At 41.4% G+C, this 20,875-nt stretch overlaps 1 long non-coding RNA gene across 1 annotated transcript in view; it reads left to right on the top strand.

Moving 5' to 3' along the window:
• The window catches only part of LOC112652442 (uncharacterized), a 72,129-nt gene extending 53,508 nt beyond the window's left edge, over nt 1–18,621 (top strand). Inside the window, exons 3-4 of the long non-coding RNA XR_003131461.3 lie at nt 8,793–9,102; nt 18,269–18,621. This is a non-coding gene — a long non-coding RNA (uncharacterized LOC112652442). The remainder of the gene's footprint in view (nt 1–8,792; nt 9,103–18,268) is intronic.
• Nucleotides 18,622–20,875: the final 2,254 nt, after the last annotated feature.

The raw sequence follows: 20,875 nt of genomic DNA, 5'->3' as shown, positions 1-20,875 counted from the left end.
TGGGAAAAGTATAAATTTGTAGGGAACAGAAGCCTCTGTGCAATGTTGAGAGAAGCAAACCATTACAAATGTTATTTAGCAGAGAGAAAAAGTTACATTTATTTACTTTGAAAAAAAGATGTATATAAGCAGAAAAAAAAGGAAATTTTTCATTTCTAATACTAGTAAATTAGAGTAAATTTATGCATGCAGTTAATTGTTGATGGCCTCTTGCAGCCTCAACCTAAGTGGTCTGGGCAGTGCTAATAGTGAAATACTCATCAGGCTGCTTCAAACCATACTTTTCCAAAGTGAGCTCTTAAGTCTAGCATAGAATTCACAACTCACAAATTGAAAAGTTCCCCTTCATCCTTTGCTCTCTTGATGCCACACATCAGCCAATGGTGCTTCCACACACCATAGCCCTCCTCCTCTCCCTTCAGACCATCTGCAAAAGAGGCTTTGGAATCAGATAAACTATGGTCAACCTGCATTCTCAATTCTTGGGAGAAGTTAGTTTGCCTTTTTAATTCCCAGTTTCTCTTTTGTAAATATGGGGATTTCAATACCTCGAATATCTCTTGATACCATAGTTTAAGAGACAAACATAGAGCAGGGGCTGAATTAATGATATCCATTGATGAATTATTATTATTAATTATTATTATTATTTCAATAGCAAAATCCAACCTTTATTCCACTTCCTGCAGCATGTCTTCCCAGATCCTGTGATCCCTCATTATCTCAATCAGTCACAAAATGGAACCCTCATAAAAAGCCTGATTGTCCCAATAATTGCAGAGTGCTTTATTAGGAGCTCTGAGTGAGAGAACATGGTGGGGACGTAGTGTCCATCTCCATTCTGTTTGGGAAGATGAGCCAGATACAAATAGAGCACAAAACATACAAGATCCCATCATAGTACAGAACAAGTGGCCTGGAAGCTGGGCACTGCAGCTGGAAGGGGAGAGAGAGGATACTGAACGGCCAGCTTCTATAAAGTTGTGGCCCCAAAACTACTCTTGAGTTTCTCTGTTTTCACCTGCATTTTATGTTTCAGAGAAGAGGCCTAAGGCTGATTGAATTTGAATGTAGTTGTGACTGTTAATCTCTGGATGCTCATAAAATTTTTTACCCTCATAATTGCAATTCAAAAATGCATCTCATTTGATTTGTCTGCTCTGGCTCCCCTACAGCTCATTCTTGAATATTAGACAAGTGGGTCTCATTAAAATATAAATTACTTTGTTACCTATTTATAAACTTGCGATTATTCCCATGGCATTTAGAATCGAATCCATATTCCTCTCTGCATCTGGTAGGATGCCATGCACTTTGGCTTCTGATGGCTTTTCTGACTTCCTTTCCTGCCCTCCCTGACAACTCACTTTCTCTGACTTATGTCAACATAAGAATTAGTTTGTTCTGCTGGCTTTTTGCCACCATATAGTGCAGCACTACCTGTCCCCTCTGCTTAGACATCTCAACCCCAAGATCTCAGCCCCATCTCAACCCCAAGATCTCAACCCCATCTCGACCCCAAGATCTCAACCCCATCTCAACCTTTGCCAGGCCTGGTCCAAACTCCAATGCCACAATTTGGAGACCTCTGCCCAGCATCTTCATCCTCATTGCTACCCCTCTTTATTGAATACGGGCCATTTAACTAGAAATTTTTTTAAGCTAGAAAAGACATTTTAATGAGTCATGTCCCTGTTTATACCTTCTGTTATTTCTATGAACTACACATTTCTAAGGCTAAGTCTCCTTTTTTAGTCCTCAGCTTCTGGCATCTGTGGCATCTTTAATCTGTCTCTTCCTCTATTTCCGGAAATTACTTTCATCTTTGTTCTTGACTTATTTTAATTTTTCATAATGTCAATTATGCACTTTTCTGCCCCCAATGCATCTTTTAATTCTACTATTCAATGCTTAACTTCCTTGAATTCTTCCAGATAACTCTCTTCTTTCCTTTCTTTTTTTAAAATATTTTATTTATTTATTTATTCATGAGAGACAGACAGAGAGAGAGAGATAAGTAGAGACACAAGCAGAGGGAGAAGCAGGCTCCATGCAGGGAGCCTGACATGGGACTCGATCTCGGGACTCCAGGATCACACCCTGGGCCGAAGGCAGGCGCTAGACCACTGAGCCACCCAGGGATCCCCTCTTCTTTCCTTTCCTATTCAGCTTCTCCTGGCTACTTATCTTCTGGCTACATTTTTAAAGAAGCTATTTGCTTGCACTCTGTTGAGGACACCAAATGATAGTGTCTAAACTTTCTATTTCTCAGAGTGACTCATTTTAGGATATACCTTCATATAGCTTATTTTTCATGCTCTTCAGGTTTATTGATCTTGGATCTGTGAGTTTATAGATTTCATTAAATTTGGAAGTTTTTGAGCCATTATCCCTCCAAATATTTTTTTCTTCCCTTCGTCCCATCACATATCAGACATCACACAACACACACCTTCTCTCTTTTGTTGGCTCCAATGCTCTGTATATTAGGTTGCTTGAAACTGTTCCTTAGTTCACTGACTTTTTTTATTTTGTTTCTGTTTCATTTTGCAATTTATAGTACTAACTCTTCATTTTCAATAATCTTTGTGTGTGTGTGCCATATTTAATGCTGTTAATCTCATCCAATCTATTTTCCACTTTAAATATTGTAGTGTTAAACTCAGAAAGTACCTGCTCTCCTTTCTTTGTTGCTAGTACTCAGTTTCTCAGAGCTGGGGGTGGAGGAAAATTTATGCACACGATTATCAGTATGATTTCTAGTTTCCAGAAGACAGTCATATGGAGCCTTTCTTCTAGATGTAAATGCAACCTTTCCTTATTTCTATGTGTTGCTTCCCTAAACTCACGGAAAATGTAAAATATTTGCACTGCTTATAGCCAAACCTATGGCCCCCAGATATGAAGTCTCTGGAGTCCTTTATGATTTTTTCTAGAGCCACCAGTAGCTGTATAATAGTGCTTCTGAATTGGCTTTCTGAGATTGAATTGTAATCCAAATTTTCTAACTCTGTGGGAGAGAGGACTGTTTCTTATTCTTTCTTTTGAGGTGAGGTTTTCCTTCTAGTCATTTTGCTCAGTGCAGAGTGGCCAGAAAGAAGTTGTATTGGGAAAAGGAGAAAAAGAGAGGAGAGAAAGAAGGAAAGAAAAGAGAAAAAGAAAAAAGAAAAAAGGAAGAAAAAAGAAAAAAAAGAAAAGAAAAAGAGAAAGAAAAAGAAACAAAAGAAAAAAAAAGGTGGGGGAAGCAAACAGAAACCAAAAAGCAAAAAACAAACAAACAAACACGGGGGAGTATCCTCTGATTCTGTATAATTTAAGTCCCTTGACTTCCCCTGGAACTTGTCCGTCCTGCTGGTCTTCTGGGGGAGGGGCCTGTTGTGCTGGTTTTCAGGTGTTAGCACTTGGGGGAGCTGCTCTGCCCCTGCCTGGTGCAGGGCTCAGTGGGGGTTGTTCACCCCATGAGGCCCCAGGAGGAACAACCGCAGTGGCGGGGCCAGCTCTGGAGCCCTGGAGTCAGCTCCCGCAGTAGCTCCGGAGCTCTCCGTCTGCAGGGCCTGGAGGCGCCGGGGCGGGGCCGCTGATCTGCTCAGCTCCGGGGCAGGAGCGTCCTTGCGGTCCTGGGCCCTCCCGGCCTCTGCCTGTCCCGGGGGAGGCCGGATCCTGGGCTGTGTCCCGGTGCCCTGTGCTCCGGGGCCTGCGCTGTTGGATTCGCTCCTGCCCCGCAGCCCCCTCCGCGGAGCCGCCCCCGAGCCCCCCGAGCTGCTCCCGCCCCGCAGCCCCCTCCGCGGAGCCGCCCCCGAGCCCCCCGAGCTGCTCCCGCCCCGCAGCCCCCTCCGCGGAGCCGTCCCCGAGCCCCTCCGAGCTGCTCCGGGTCCGCCGGGCACGCTGCAGCCCTTAGGGAGCTCGGCGCACTCTCCCGGGGCGCAGGTGCCTGTTAGTGTCCCCGGGAGCCCGAGGGCATCCCCGCCCTCCTGGGTCCTGCTCCACCTCCCTGGAGCCCCTTTCCGCCCGGGAAGGTTGGTGCAGCTCCTGCTCCTCCGGGACGGGGCTCTCCTGTCCTGGGGACACTCGCCCCGGCCTCAGCCTGGCTCCTCGCGGGGCCCCTCCCCCTTGGAGGCCTTTTGTTTCTTTATTTCTTTTTCCCCGTCTTCCTACCTCGATAGAAGCGCGAACTCTTCTCACTGTAGCATTCCAGCTGGTCTCTCTTTAAATCTCTGGCCGAATTCGTAGGTTTTCAGGATGATTTGAAGGTTATCTAGGTAATTTGGTGGGGACAGGTGACTTGGGGACCCTACTCTTCCGCCCTCTTGCCCCTCCTCCCGGCCCCAGATATAGAGACTCTACCTCCTAGGATGCAATGCCCCAGAGTCCCACCCTTGCCCAAGTCTATAGTCCACATCTAGAGTCCCTAATAGATTCATTCATTTGGGGAATATAAATAATAGTGAAAGGGAATAGAAGGGAAGGGAGAAGAAATGTGTGGGAAATATCAGAAAGGGAGACAGAACATGAAGACTCCTAACTCTGGGAAACGAACTAGGGGTGGTGGAATGGGAGGAGGGCGGGGGTGGGGGTGAATGGGTGACAGGTTCTGAGGGGGGCACTTGACGGGATGAGCACTGGGTGTTATTCTGTATGTTGGCAAATTGAACACCAATAAAAAATAAGTTTATTATTAAAAAAAAGACTCTCACTGGGGATGAGGTGAAAGAAAGGACTGATTTTCAGTGTTGTAGTTTTTATTTTATTTTATTTATTTTACTTTATTTATTTATTCATGAGAGACACAGATAGAGGTGGGGGGCGCACAGACACAGGCAGAGGGAGAAGCAGGCTCCATTTCACGCAGGGAGCTTGACGTGGGACTCAATCCCGGGTCTCCAAGACCACACCCGGGACTGAAGGTGGCGCTAAGCCTCTGAGCCACCCAGCTTAATAGTGTTGTAGTTTCTGTATCATTCCTGTTCTTGAACTATCATTTAGAAGGAAGTTAGTAGAGGCAAGATCAAGAATGCAAATGTCATTCTAAATCGAAAAAAAATCGTGTTTTTTTTTTTGTTTGTTTTTGTTTTTTGCTAAGTTTCCTTTTTAAAAATTTTAGGCACAAGATACTCTTATTTTGATGTCTTTTCACCTTTGGCTACTGTATTTTCATTCTTCTTTCCCCTTATTACTATTTGTTGAAATGTCTATCTATACTTACATACTCCACTCCTTTTCCTCCCATATACACTCCTACTCACTGAAATACTTCCCAAAGGGGACTCTGGCTTTCTGTTTTTTTTTTTTATTTTTTTTTTTATTTTTTTTTTGAAGTTCAATTTGCCAACATATAGTATAGTATAACACCCAGTACTCATCCTGTCAAGTGCCCTCCTTATTGCCTGACACACAGTTACCCCATCCCCCTGCCCACTGCCCCTTCCACTACTTTGTATCTTTCCCAGAGTTAGAAGTCTCTCATGTTTTGTCACCCTCTCTAATTTTTCTCACCAATTTTCCCTCCTTTCCCTCATAATCCCTTTCACTATCTCTTATATTCCCCATATGAGTGAAATCATATGATGATTGTCCTTCTCCAATTGACTTACTTCACTCAGCATGATACCCTCCAGTTCCTGTTTGTTAATATGTGTCATGTCCTCTCCTCTGTCCTTAACCTACTTACTTTCATTCCATGTAAATGGGTCCTCATTTCTTCTTTACCTTCTTGACTCACCTCTTTGCACATCCCTCCACTGGCTGATCTTCAGCAATCATCCCCCAAAGATTGCTCCTACATTCTCATTTATGCACCTCCATACTCTCTCCTTGGAGAGAACACCAACACACCATTGCCTTTTTGTAGGTAGCTCTTCTACATTGAACTATTCCTCACCTACCTGCAGTGCTCATCCCTTCCCCAGTCTTCACTCCCTCCTGAGTTCACAGAGAGACACTTCCAGCCCTGTAGTGGTTAGATGGAACCATGTGACTAGTTCTGGGCAAAGTAATGTGAGCAAAAGTGACAGAGTTCACTATTGGGCCAAAGTATTTAAAATCCAAATTTTAAAAAATAAACTTTAAAAATTAAATAGTTTTAGATTTATAAACATTTGTGAAACTAGTACGGAGAGTTCCCGTATACTTCATATCTAGTTTCCCCTATTCTTAACATCATTCATTAGTATGGTACCTTTGTCACAGTTAATAAATCAATATTGACACATTATTATTAAGTAAAGCCCGTAGTTTATTCAGATTTTCTTAGTTTTTACCTAATGTCCTTTTTTCTGCTTCAGGAATTCATCCAGGATAAAATGTTAGATTTAGTCATGTTTCCTCAGATTCCTGTGGCTCTGACAGTTTCTCAGACTTTCCTTTAGTTTTCAATAATCTTGATAGTTTGAGAGGTACAAGTTACATATTTTGTAAAGAGTACCTCAATTAGGATTTATCTGATGATTTTCTCATGATGGAGTAGTATACTATGTCTGGGGAAGCGGATAGGATGGCATTTTCATCACACCATAACAAGAATACTTGCTATTAGCATCGCTCATAACTGTTGATGTTGGCCTTGGTCACCTGGTTGAGGTGGTGTCTCTCAGGTTTCCATCATTTTCCCTTCATTTCCATGCTGTACCCTTTGGGAGTAGGTCAGTATGTGCAGTCCATGTAAAGGAGTGGAGCATTATTCTTCACGTCCTTGAAGGCACACAGTCCAGTATTTTCCATGCTTTATTTTCCCCTGTTACTATGGGAAAGAAATTAAATTTTGTTGCACCATGACATTGAAGTTTATTTGTTATTACAGCAAATTTACTCAACCCTGATTAATACGCCAATTTTTCCGTCTGTCTGAATGGTTGTCCCAGTGGTACTTCCTACTCCCAACCTTCTGAAACAAATTTTGTCAAACTCTCCAGAAATTCTTCCAAACTTCCTTTTAAAAATAAATCACTATTATTCTGAATGTTCAGATTCAGAAGCTTAATATTTCTTTAGCCTACAGAAAATAGTCCAGAGTTTATAAAATAACTTCATGAATAATACATTTGTCTCATTCATATTCTGCATTAGTAGAAATTAGTTGTAACAAGCAACAGTAAATGTCTGTACAGATTAAGAAGAAAAGAAAGGCTGTTAGATAGCTCCTCACAAAGTCACCGGGAAAGATGGAGAACCAGGCTTCCAAAAGAAGCAGAAAATTAGGTGGGCTAGAAAACAGTGAACAAACTTAGGTTACAACTCTGAATAGAAGCCTGCCTGGACATTTGATGCCAACACTGGTGAATTTTGCAAACCTCCAGTGATACTCTGATGTCCATGCCACAGGCTCTGATAGATTCTTCACATCATGGTTGCCATGAGGAATGTTTTGGCTCTTCCAAACTTGCATCATTCCTGCAACCTTCAAAGACCCAGGTGAGAGCACTGGCAGAGCCAAGCCTGGGTCACATACCCACACTCAGTTTCTAGAGGATAGGCTGGGGATATATCTGTTTCTGCCATCAGCCAAGAGCCACACATTTGAAATTCTCTGCACTATAGAGAGGAATATAGGAAATGACACATATCTGTCTGTACAATATTCACTTAACTGCTGAGGTTCTTGGGAATCAGGAGCTGCATACCAGCTCAAAGCTACATGGTTACTGGTAGACTTGACCTGAGATCTTGGGAGTCCAGAGCTAAAGTATTTTTATTTCAACCTTGGTTCTTTTCCCAGCATTCTTACCTTCCTTCCCCTCCCCCACCTCGATAGCCAAGCTCAGTTTAGGGTTCTTCTTACCTTCTATCTAAGACAATTCTATCTAGTTCTAAAAAAATCAGTGATTTTCCAATTACATAGTTAATAGAGTCAAAACACCTCCTGATGTTCACTAAGGTTCACAACCTGGCCCCACCCTCCATTCGCCTTCATCTTACTTCATTTTTCACTCTTTTTAAAGTGCAATTCCTTTCACCATGTACTGCCCACTGGGGATTTTTTTTAGAAATACAGATTTATGACTGACTCCTGGTCTGGATCAGAATATATGGTAAAGGAGCCTGAGCCCTGTAATGACAGCAGCATCTTAGATGATTCTTACTAAAATTGGTGAATCTGGACTTAGCTTGTAGTCATACCTAAACCATCCCTGTTGCTGAATGCCTTAAACCTTTATATCTCTAAACATTTGCTGTAACCTTAATCCAGAACACAGAGTGAAATGTCTATTTTTTTTCATTGTCTTTGACTTGAAATCACACCCATCCTTCCGAGCATACTCTCCATGCCAGCTCTCCTGTGAAACCTGCGATGCCCAGGTGAACTGAAGTTCTCTGAAAGCTCTTATTTGCGGTGGTCAGTGGTCTTTTTACCACTCCCCACCCCTTGCTCCTCTAATATCCACGTGGAGAGAAACTTTTCTTATTTGTCAGATTAGCCTATAATAATTGCTCAAAATGTTTTCTTTTTTTGGGGGGGGGGGAGGAGCGGAAGTGAACTGTATTGAAGTAGCTAGTGATGAGAACAAGGAACAAGTGCAGAAAGGTCTCCATGCCAGAGTGAAGCATAGTCCCTGCTTGTTAGTCCCAGCTCTTCTAAGATCACAAAGAAGTTAAATCACATAGCTGCATTTCACAACGGATGTGCAGCCTGTAGTGCTATCAGATCCTCTCCTGTTTTACCAGGAAAGTGAATACCAACCCCCCAATCACACTCACATATATACACCATGAGGCAGAGGAAACTTGTGGACATGTTGTCACTCTCTGCTTTGATTAACTACTTCATTTATGTGAATCTGAAACTATTTTTATTTTAGGTTTACATTTGTCATGTCTCCACTCCACCCACTCTATAAATAACCTGCCAGGGAGAACTTCTGCATCAAAAGCCAGCCCACTGCAATCACTTCCAGAGTGCTTCATCCCACACTTCAAATGAAAGCACAGATCTGCTAGGGCCTCCTTTTATGGAGTAGAGCCCACGAAGCTGAGCTGAGAACCCAGCTCAGAGGCACCCATCAGTGATGCAGTCCATAACGCTGGAACATAGATGGTCAGCTTCCCAAATTAGCCAAACCAAATGCTACTACACTTGGCATGGAAAAAAGGAGTGCCAGAAGTTCTCTGGTAAGTGTCGATTCCATGATGCCATGGTCTGCAATAAATACACAAGGTGAAAAGGCCAGTTCTGGATCTTAGTGATCTCCCAAGAGACATGCAGCATGGAGGAAAGACAGGCTTTAAAAACAAGTAGACCAAGAGACTGTTGGCGTGAGCAAGTGACTTAGCCTCTCTGAGCCTCAATTCTTCATTTATAAAGTGTAGAAACTGTCATCTTCATGGACATTGTGAAATTTTTAATATTTAATAATACTTATTTTTATTACTACTTAACAGATGAAAACAGAAATGTTCTGCTTTTAATTTGAAAGTACCTAGAACTGGAGGGTCTTATGCTGAGTGAAATAAGTCAGAGAAAGACAATTATTTTATGGTTTCACTCATATGTGGAATATAAGAAACAGCCCAGAGGATCAGAAGGGAATATAAGAAACAGCACAAAGGATCAGAAGGGAAAACTGAATGGGAAGTCATCAGAGAGGGAGAAAAACCATGAACTCTTTATTTTATTTTATTTTATTTTATTTTATTTTATTTTATTTTATTATTTTATTTTATTTATTTTATTATTTTATTTATTTTATTTTTTAAGCTTTTTAATTTATTTTCATTATTTTTTAATAATAAATTTATTTTTTACTGGTGTTCAATTTGCCAATATACAGAATAACACCCAGTGCTCATCCCGTCAAGTGCCCCCTCAGTGCCCCTCACCCAGTCACCCCCACCCCCCGCGCTCCTCCCCTTCCACCACCCCTAGTTCGTTTCCCAGAGTTAGGAGTCTTTATGTTCTGTCTCCCTTTTTGATATTTCCTACCCATTTCTTCTCCCTTCCCTTCTTAACTACAGAAAACAAACTGAGGGTTGGTGGAGGGGATGTTCGTAGGGGGATGAGGTAATTGGGTGATAGGTATTAAGGAGGCCATGTGATGTGATGAGCATTGAGTGTTATAGGTAACTGATAAATTATTGAACACTACATCTGAAACTAATGATGTACTATATGTTGGCTAATTTAAATTTAAATTGAATTTAAAATTTAAGATAATCTGGCAAAGATTTGAGAACCCCAGAGGACTTTTGATAGGCAGCCTCCAACTTCAAACACTTTTATATCCTTGTTTCCTCCTTTTCCATAGCTCTTCTTTTAGCTTCTGAAAATGATGAAGAAGTTGCTGTAATTATACACTTCGCTGAGGAATACTCTTGGCAATATACTGGCAGACATAATTCAAAGCCTCAAATATGAAAAGAGGAAGTAAATAGGTGGGAAAGGACTGCTAAGGATTGCCAGACATTGAGCTGAGCATATTAAGCAGCTATAGATGTGTGTGGCTCATGTAACAGTCCTAGCAGGTAATTTTTACCACCTTATTTCCAGATGAAGGCACTGAAGTCCCTTATGGCAACATTGTTGATAAATATTTTTTTCAAGTGTGTGCAAAGTATAGATGTATAAAAATCATAACTAGCACAAGAATAATATTGAAGGATGTGACAACTACTGGTGATGAGACCCTATATGAGATACTTTCAGTAAGGTTGTTGACCATAAGTGCTTCTGGATTCTGAGGGGAAGAGAAAACACTATGTACTTTGGAATCCAGAAGATACTCATGATGAGGGCTGATCTGAGCTGGCCTGAAGGCAGGTGCATATGGAGATAGGGCTTGATGGGGGTAGAGTGTGGAAATTCTGTGGTTCTATATCCCCTGCCTTATTTAATTTGATAGGTTCCCTGGAAGTAGAGCCAAAGATTTGGTTAGGCTTGGTTTGGAAGGTGGCCTCAGGAAGAGAGAATGCATGAGGAGAGAGGATATGAGGCTATTAGTGAGGTGGCTGCTAAGGGCTGCAGGAATGATTTTATTGGAAGCCCTGAGAAGCATACAGAATGCTTTCTGGAATCCACCACTTTGGAAGCCAAGACAAAAAGCACTAAAACCACTGGCCTGGTTCCCATTGAGTGAATGTAACCCTCAGTGTTAGTAGCCCCCTCCTTTGGACTCACTTCTCACCCTTCCAGAGAGCCCCTAAATCTTGAGAAGACTCTGGATACAAAGTGAAGGCAGTATAATTCAGGAAGTGAGTTTGAGCTCCCAGGGAGCCATTTACTACAGCTGTGTCTGAATTCAATGAGGCTCTGAGGCGTGTGACCGGGATACCACAGTGTCTGCCTAGTGATTTAACAGAAAAGTTAGCAATCCCTAAATAATTAAGATCAGCCTTCCACTTACTACTCAGTGCTTTCTATGGGGATGCCTGTCACACCCAGCAGAGCACCTGGAGAGTTGTTGACATTTGATAAATTGCTGTTGGACAAAGTCCTGTTGATGTCTCCCAGATTGTCATACAGAAAAAAAAAAGCAAAATATCCTTTATGATCCCAACAGACAGAACTAGGACAAATGAATTGTAGTTCCTCAAGGCAATTTTTTTCACCAAGAGATGGTTCAATGAAACAGCAAGTCCCATCTTTGCTGGGGAGGGACTCAAGCTGAGACTGTGTGACAGTCTGGCAAGGATGTTATGGGATAGCTTGCTGCAAAGAGGAAGGGGAAAGAGATGATTTATCAGGCCCCTCTGCCTATAAATATCTTAATTGTGAGTCAAAAGAACAAAAATCTTATAATGAAAGGCACATAATAAAATCAATAGTGGCTGGAACTCCATAGGAACAGCTGGTAAGCAAGCTCTGGTGATACAATAGCTATGGCAGATTGTGTGTTCTATTTTGAATTAACTATATTGCTCTCAGTTGAGGAATCTGCAGCTTTGTCCTACATCAAGAGAGGAAGATGAAGATGCTACTACTGCTAAGATGATGATGATGATGATGATGATGGTGGAAGGAAGGAAGGAAGGAAGGAAGGAAGGAAGGAAGGAAGGAAGGAAGGAAGGAAGGAAAGGAGGGAAAAGAGGCTCCTATACATGCACATGCCACAGCTTTGGGGGACCTCTGGGCTTTACATTACCCTAATACTTCTGCCTCAGTTTTTTCATCATGCTAATTCCAACTCCTTCCATGGTCAGCTCAAGTGTCACATCCTGGTGGCAGCCTCCGACAGTTATCCCTGAATGACTATACTCTTCTTTGGGCTCCTTTGTTCATTATATGCTGCTTGAAACCCACCACACACAATGTAGCTCAGACTACATTGCAGTATTTAGTAGATTTCTTGATTACCTACCTCATTCAGCTGTGAGCTTCCACAGATCAGAGACACAGCCTTATTTTTTCCTCTGTGTTCACAGGGCTTAAAAAAAGCCGTAAGACTCACTATTTGTAGAAAAAAATGAAAGAGTGGGGTAAACACTGCATTAAACTTCATGACCATTGAGCAGGAAAGGCACTCTTATCTCATTACATGCAGATGGGAAATTCTGCCCCAGAAGGTGAGCCCTCTCTACCCAGGTCCTATGGCTCTTCTATTGAGGTGGGGCTGTCTGCAGTCATCAGAAATTGTCTGGAACATCTGTCAGTGTCCTTGTAGGCAATCAACTCACAGAAAAACCAAGATGAGGGGAAGAGATTTTCCCTGAATATAGTCATCCCAGAGGCCTGTTAAGTTTCCATGCCCCATTCTATGGTAGAAGTTAATTGGTCCTTGCTAGCTCAGCCCATGGAGTGTGGCATGCACTGGCCATTGAGGGCAGCTGACTTTTGTCTGACAGAGCCAGACCCATCAGGGGACCATGGAGGCTAGTATCTGCATCAAAGACCTTACTGAGCATCCCTGTGTAGAGAAGCACCTGTGTTTCTCCTCCTCACCTGTGTAGCTCCTGTTGTTTCAGGCTAGAGGGGAGAAGAATGCTCCAGTCCATATAGAGGATATGTGCAGCCATGTCTTCCTTGATGACCCTGGACTCTGTCTTGGCATTCACTTGGAGACTATGGAAATTTGATTTAAATTTGATGCAGTATGTCACAGGGTGCAGAGTATCTAGAAAACTGTTTCCTCACAACTTAGGCAAACTAAGATAGGAAAGAAGACCTGGTTTCAAGCTTACATACCTGAGGTAAACCACCTCTCAACTCCTAAAACAAAGACACTATTCAACTTGTTAGGATCTGTTTTCTTAAGTGAGGACAACATTTACATCACAGAGTCAACCATAAGAATTAGAAATAATACACCAGTGCCTATCACACAGTAGATGCCAAATGAATGATAATTCCCGCTGTTACTTGGATATAGAACATAAACTTAAAAAAAAAAAGAACATAAACTTCATATGGGAGGTTAGCTGAAGTTATGTTCTATTGGCACATAAACATATACAAATTGCAATGTAGAAGTGGCACTTTGGGACTTCTGCCTCAAGCCAAGAAGAGTAACAGGGGCCAGTTTTATCCTTCCATGAAAAACAACAGCAACAAATGGACCAAATATACAAAGTAATGTTCAAGACCTAAGACACTAAGCAAAAGAGGACAGGAATCCATGGCAAATGCAAAACAAATGAGATAAGCCCTACAATCGTTCTAGTTTATTGCCTTGAAAGAGTTTCCAGGTGTGGGGGAGAAAGGAGGAAGGGAGATGGAGTGGAGAAATCTCCCTAAGATGAGGTGATATTTCTGTGAGTCCAGGGGGACCAAGCAGCTGGAGTTCATGGGGCAGTGTGTCATAGAAAGATATAACGATAGGTATGTGTTCCTGATTGCTTGATTATTCAGAAGGATGCTGATCCACATTTTCATGTGAGGAAACTAGTCAAGAACAGTGAAAGAAACACAAAGATGAGAGGACATAGTACCAGCAACCACCTAAGGAGTAATGTATGTTCCCACTGGCCAAATTAGAAATCATAATTCATCGGTCAGTGAGTAAGCACTCAAAAAGGTGGTGTCTTAGCCCTAGACAGCACTGCTCCAGTTCTGACAACTCTTAAAAACAGAGTAGATGGGCACTGAGGGGGGCACTTGATGGGATGAGCACTGGGTGTTAGTCTATATGTTAGCAAATTGAACACCAATAAAAAATAAATTTATAAAAAAAAACAGAGTAGAAAAGATCAAACTGTTTTCAAGTAACTTACACACACACACACGAACAGCAACAGTGACAGGAACACTAATAATTTTCACGTTTTTAGAATCCAAAAAAGTTAAATCTGTAATATCTGGTATCCAATAAAAAATTTCCCAGTATATAAACAATCAAGTAAATACAAACCTATAATAGTGACAAAAAAATTAATGAAGCAAAACTGACCTAGAACTAATACAGATATCAGAATTAACAGACAAGTTTACCAAGCAGTTATCATAATTGTATTTCATATGGTAAGAAGGTTAAGTATAGATATGGAAGATATTACAAATACCTAAATTAAATTTCTAGAAATTTCTAGTTTAAAAACTACAGTTAAAAATATGCCTACCCTATGACCCAGCAATTGCACTGCTGGGGATTTACCCTAAAGATACAAATGCAATGAAACGCCGGGACACCTGCACCCCGATGTTTATAGCAGCAATGGCCACGATACCCAAACTGTGGAAGGAGCCTCGATGTCCAACGAAAGATGAATGGATACAGAAGATGTGGTTTATGTATACAATGGAATATTACTCAGCTATTAGAAATGACAAATACCCACCATTTGCTTCAACGTGGATGCAACTGGAGGGTATTATGCTGAGTGAAGTAAGTCAGTCGGAGAAGGACAAACATTATATGTTCTCATTCATTTGGGGAATATAAATAATAGTGAAAGGGAATATAAGGGAAGGGAGAAGAAATGTGTGGGAAATATCAGAAAGGGAGACAGGACGTAAAGACTGCTAACTCTGGGAAACGAACGAGGGGTGGTAGAAGGGGAGGAGGGCGGGGGGTGGGAGTGAATGGGTGACGGGCATTGGGGGTTATTCTGTATGCTAGTAAATTGAACACCAGTAAAAAATAAATAAAAAAAAACTACAGTGTTTAAAATGAAAAATTGACTGAATGAGATTAATAGCATTAAATATGAAAGAAAAAAAGATTGTTGAACATGGAGAAATAATACTAGAAACTGCAAATTGAAACAAAATTTAAGAATATAAAAGATGAGCACCGTGTGTTATTCTGTATGTTGGTAAATTGAACACCAATAAAAAATAAATTTATTAAAAAAATAAAAATAAAATAGATCTTGAAAAAAATAAAAATAAATAAATCTAAAAAAAAAGAATATAAAAGATGTCAGTAATCTGGGAGACAGCTTCAAGCTCCCTAATATATGTGGAATTGAAGTCACTGAAAGAGAAAAGGTATGTAATGTGTGATTGGAAAAAGGAAGGGATACATATTTAAAGGGAGAATGGTTGAAATTTTTCCAAATTCGATAAACTATTTCAACCCTTATATCCAAGATCAATAAACCCCAAGAACATGAAAACTAAACTGCACGAAGGCACATCATAATTTGATTCCTTATAACCAGCAATGAAAAACAGCAACTGGTGGTGGGGGGTGGGGAAAGACACCTTATCAGCAGAGAAAAAAAATACTAAGGTTAGCAGTAGATTCCTCATTGAGAGTTATGCAATCAAGAAGACAGGTCTTTATCTTTTTTCTTTTTCATGTTTTTATTTAAACTCCAGTTAGTTAATGTACAGTAATATTAGTTTTAGATGTACAATATAGTGATTTATGACTTACATACAACACCCAGTGCTCGTCACAAATGTCCTCCTTAATTCGCATCTCCTATTTAACCCATCTTCCACCTATCTCCCCTCCAGAAACTTTAACTTTGTTCTCTATAGTTATTAATCTATTTTCTGCTTTGCCTTTATCTTCCCCCCACACTCATCTGCTTTATTAAATTCCACATGAGTGAAATCATGATATTTGTCTTTCTGTGACTTATTTCACTTAGTAACTCCATCTATCTCTTTGCCAGTGGCAAGATTTCATTCTTTTTAAAGACAGAGTAATAATCCATTTTATTTATATATCACATCTTCTTTATCCATTTATCTGTTTATCAGACAGTGAACATTTAGGCTCTTTTCATAGTTTGACTATTGTTGATAATGCATGTATTCCTTCAAATCAGTGTTTTAATATTTTTTGTGTAAAGAACTAGTAATATAATTTCTGAATCATGGAGTAGTTCTATTTTTAACTTTTTGAGGAAATCTCCATACTATTTTCCAGAGTGGCTGCACCAGTTTGCATTACCACCAAGAGTATGAGAGGATCCTCCTTTCTCTGCATTCTTGCCAACACCTGTTGATTCCTGTGTTGTTAATTTTAGCAATTCTGATTGGTGTGAGATGATATCTCATTATAGTTTCAATTTGATTTGTATTTCCCTTATCAATGATTTCTATGTGTCTGTTAGCCATATGTATTTATTCTTTGGAAGAATGATGTCTATTCATGTATTCTGCTTATTTTTTAACTGGATTATTTGTGGGTTTTGGGTGTTGAGTTTGTTAAGTTTTGTATAGATTTTGGATACTCTTTGTGAGACATGTCATTTGCAAATATCTCCTCCCACTCCATAGGTTGCCTTTTAGTGTATTTTTTCCTTCTCTGTACAGAAGCTTTTTTTCTTGATGTAGTTCCAATAGTTTGTTTTTTTCTTTTGTTTCCCTTGCCCCAGGAGACGTATCTAGTAAGAAGTTGCTATGGCTGATGTCAAAGAGGTTACTGGCTTGTTCTTCTCTAGGATTTTGATGATTTCCTATTTCACATTTTGGTCTTTCATCCATTTTTAATTTATTTTTATATATGGTATAAAAAAGTGGTCCAAGTTCATTCTCTTGAACGTTGTTTTCCAGCATTTCCAACACCATTTGTTGAAGAAAATGTCTTTTTTCCCTCAATGGATATTGTCTCCTGCTTTATCAAAGATTAGTTGACCATATAGTTATGGATTCATTTCTGAGTCTTCTGTTCCATTGTTCTGTGTGTCTGTTACTGTGTCAGTACCATATGATCTCGTTCACTACAGCTTTGTGATATAACTTGAAGTCTAGCTTTACTTTTCTTTTTCAAGATTGCTTTGACACTTCGGGGTCTTTTGTGGTCCCATATAAGTTTTAGGATTGTTTGTTCTAAAAGAAGATGTATCTTTAAATAATTAAGTGCTTAGCAAAGATATCTTGTAAAAATTAACATAAAATAAAAACTTTTTCAGATACATGCAGCCAAAAAGTATCCATTAGCAGTAGCTACTACATAGGAAATGTTCAGATAAGCCTTTCGGGTAGAAGGGAAACATACTAGAAAAGCGCATAACTCTCTACACAAAGATTAAGAACACTGGAAGTAGTAACTACATGAGTAAAAGTATGAGATTCTTTTCCTGCTTTTTAAATCTCTTTAAAAGATAACTGTTAAAATAAAAATAATATCCATGCATTTTGGGGTAAGCGATATATGTAAAAGTAAAATGCATCACAAAAGTAGCACAAAGTCCAGGTGAGAGGAATCAAGATGCACTCTTGGTTACCACACATGAAATGTTACAATATTACTTAATGGTAGACCATGATGGAGTGAAGATTTATACTATAATCCCTAAAACAACTGTTAAAGAACAGAATAAGGAATTATATATAGCTGATGAGCCAAAAAGCAAGATAATATGGAATCACAAAAATATTAAATCCAAAAGAAAGCAGAAAAAGAAGGAAAAGTGAGTCAAAAACAAAAATAGAAAATAAAAATAGATGTGGCAAAAATAAAAACAATGCAGCATGCTAGATTTAAAGCTAAACAAATCAGCAATCACATTAAATGGGGGTGTCCATGTACCCCAATTAAAAGGCAGAAGTGGGTATTGGAATTAAGACTCAACTACATGCTACTTATAGCTGACAGGAATAAGTCAAAAGAAATATATAAGCAAAGATATGATATGCTGATACCAAAAGGAATAAATCAGGAATGGCTCACTCTGGGTTTTGTATTAATATTCTTCATCCTGCTTCTTTGGTGGAATGCTGCCCAGCACTCCAGGCCCAGTTTCATGCTTCAAGAAACTTGTCCAAGAAAGTCGTCCTGAAGACTTAGATCATCCCATACTCCCCTTGTCCTGCTTGCCTACCCTTAGGTGTACACTTTTCAAGCTTTGCTGAAGTTGCCCCTACCATGATTTGTGTAGGTCCACAACAGTTTAAAATACTCCAGCCTGTAGCTGACATAACTCACCTTGATGTTTTATCCCATTCTAGAACCTCCAGGCCCCTACTTTGATCTTGCCACCATCACCAATTCACAATGGATCTCCATGCCAGGGCTTCATCTGCATTCATCATATGAAGTTCACTCCCTCTCCAATCATGCAGCCAAGATCTCTGTAGCTATGTTTTTCCTAGTTTCTACTAATTTGCAAGTTTCCATGTACTGTACCCATTTTCTGACCTAGCTCTGGCCCATGTCACTTATCAAAGTTAGTAGCTTGTTTGCATCTCCAAACCCTGGGACCTGGTGATCTTTGCCTGGACACATTGCTATCTCCTTTGGGGTATTAAATGTGCTTCACCCCAGGCACATACCAAATGGGGCCCTATTACTGTCTAGCCAAATAAAGGAAGATAAAATTACAGTCCTGAGAATAGTGCTCATATTGAACTATGATAGAAGACAAAGTAATTTATTATGGCTACTGCCCCAGGGCTTGTAAAAATATTCTCTCTGTGGGTGTGTTTCTGCCATTGTAGGTCTCTAAGGTGTGTGCAGGCAGAAAAGATAGTAAGTCCCAAGGGAAAAATTCATCAAAAGATATATATCCATATTGAAGGAAAATGCAGGAAACTGGTTCTCTTGTGTAGGAGAAAATTAGCATATAGATACAGAGTCTCAGGTATGAGCAATTTATCCCCCTAACACAGGCTAAATGCCACAGGTGAGGACCAGAGTAAGGCACAGTAAAGCAACCAGGCTTAAACCGACTTGAGGGGTAAGAGTGTAGGAATTGCTAGCTAGTGGAATATGCTTGCCAAGAATGGCCAAACCCAGGAATTGTCCTGCCCCTTCATGCTATCCTAAGATATTTGCTTGTGGACTTCCAATTAGGCCCCCATGTATATGGAGGAAGCTTCTCATATCCTGGAATTAGTGTTTTGGTACTGGTAGATACAAATAGAGCAGGTCCTGGTGCTGGTCATCAGTCACTCGGGAGTTTATTGAAAAAAAGATTCTGAGAATCAAAATCGTCATAGATGGGGGCAAGGAAAACTTCCTTTTCACAAGCCTCACACGTACATCTGATAACCACCAAACTGGCTGAGATTAGAGTTAGAAGCCATGGAGCCAATGTTATTTAAGTCAAATTCACATTCTTGTGCTGGTCCAGCTAGGGTAGACAAATAACTCTAATAATGAAGTATTTGATCATTTTCCTCTTACATGCAGATCACTGAGGTAAAAAGTCTACATGAAGCAGGAACATGATAGAGTTGAAGAAATAATTCCACTAGTCATCATCAATATCAGGATTATTCTGTCCAAATGCCATCTTTGATGAGTGTCCATTGGCCCTAGAAATAAGGCCCTGAGCTGTCATTGCCTGGACAGACAGAACCCAGGGTGCCAGTGAAGAGTTTCTTTAGGAGAATCTGGATCATAATAGAGCAAAAAATTCCAAGTGTCAGAGATAGGCAGGAAGAAATAACAGCATGCATTAGAATTAATTCATTTAGGGAGGAGGGGCAAGATGGCAGAAGAGTAGGGTCTCCAAAACACCTGTCCCCACCAAATTACCTAGAAAACCTGCAAATCATCCTGAAAATCTACAAATTCGGCCTGAGATTTAAAGAGAGAACACCTGGAATGCTACAGTGAGAAGAGTTTGCGCTTCTATCAAGGTAGGAAGACGGGGAAAAAGAAATAAAGAAACAAAAGGCCTCCAAGGGGGAGGGGCCCGCGAGGAGCCGGGCTGAGGCCGGGGCGAGTGTCCCCAGGACAGGAGATACCCGTCCCGGAGAAGCAGGAGCTGCACCGAACTTCCCGGGGGGAAAAGGGGCTCCAGGGAGGTGGAGCAGGACCCAGGAGGGCGGGGATGCCCTCGGGCTCCCGGGGACACTAACAGGCACCTGCGCCCCGGGAGAGTGCGCCGAGCTCCCTAAGGGCTGCAGCGCGCACGGGGGACCCGGAGCAGCTCGGGGGGCTCGGGGGCGGCTCCGCGGAGGGGGCTGCGGGGCGGGAGCAGCTTGGGGGGGCTCGGGGGCGGCTCCGCGGAGGGGGCTGCGGGGCGGGAGCGAATCCAACAGCTCAGGCGCCGGAGCACAGGGCGCGGGGACACAGTCCAGGATCCGGCCTCCCCCGGGACAGGCAGAGGCCGGGAGGGCCCAGATCAGCGAGGACGCTCCTGCCCCGAGCTGAGCAGATCAGCGGCCCCACCCCGGAGCCTCCAGGCCCTGCAGACGGAGAGCTCCGTGGTTACTGCGGGAGCTGACTCCAGGGCTTCAGAGCTGGCCCCGCCACTGCGGTTGTTCCTCCTGGGGCCTCACGGGGTAAACAACCCCCACTGAGCCTCACAGTGGCCTCACCAGATAAACAGGATAAACATCACTCATTGAGCCCTGGACCAGGCAGGGGCAGAGCAGCTCCCCCAAGTGCTAACACCTGAAAATCAGCACAACAGGCCCTTCCCCCAGAAGACCAACTAGATGGACAAGTTCCAAAAGGAAGTCAAGGGACTTAAGTATACAGAATCAGAAGATACTCCCCCGTGGTTTTTGTTTTGTTTTGTTTTGTTTTTGCTTTTTGATTTATTTGCTTCCCCCCTTTTTTCCTTTCTTTCTATTTCTTTCCCTTTTTCTTTTCTTTTTTCCTTT

The sequence above is a fragment of the Canis lupus genome, chromosome 19, assembly GCF_003254725.2.
Source record: "Canis lupus dingo isolate Sandy chromosome 19, ASM325472v2, whole genome shotgun sequence".
NCBI classification, from domain to species: Eukaryota; Metazoa; Chordata; class Mammalia; order Carnivora; family Canidae; genus Canis; species Canis lupus.
Note: the sequence above shows the minus strand (reverse complement) of the source record. Positions and strands in the feature narration are given on the sequence as shown.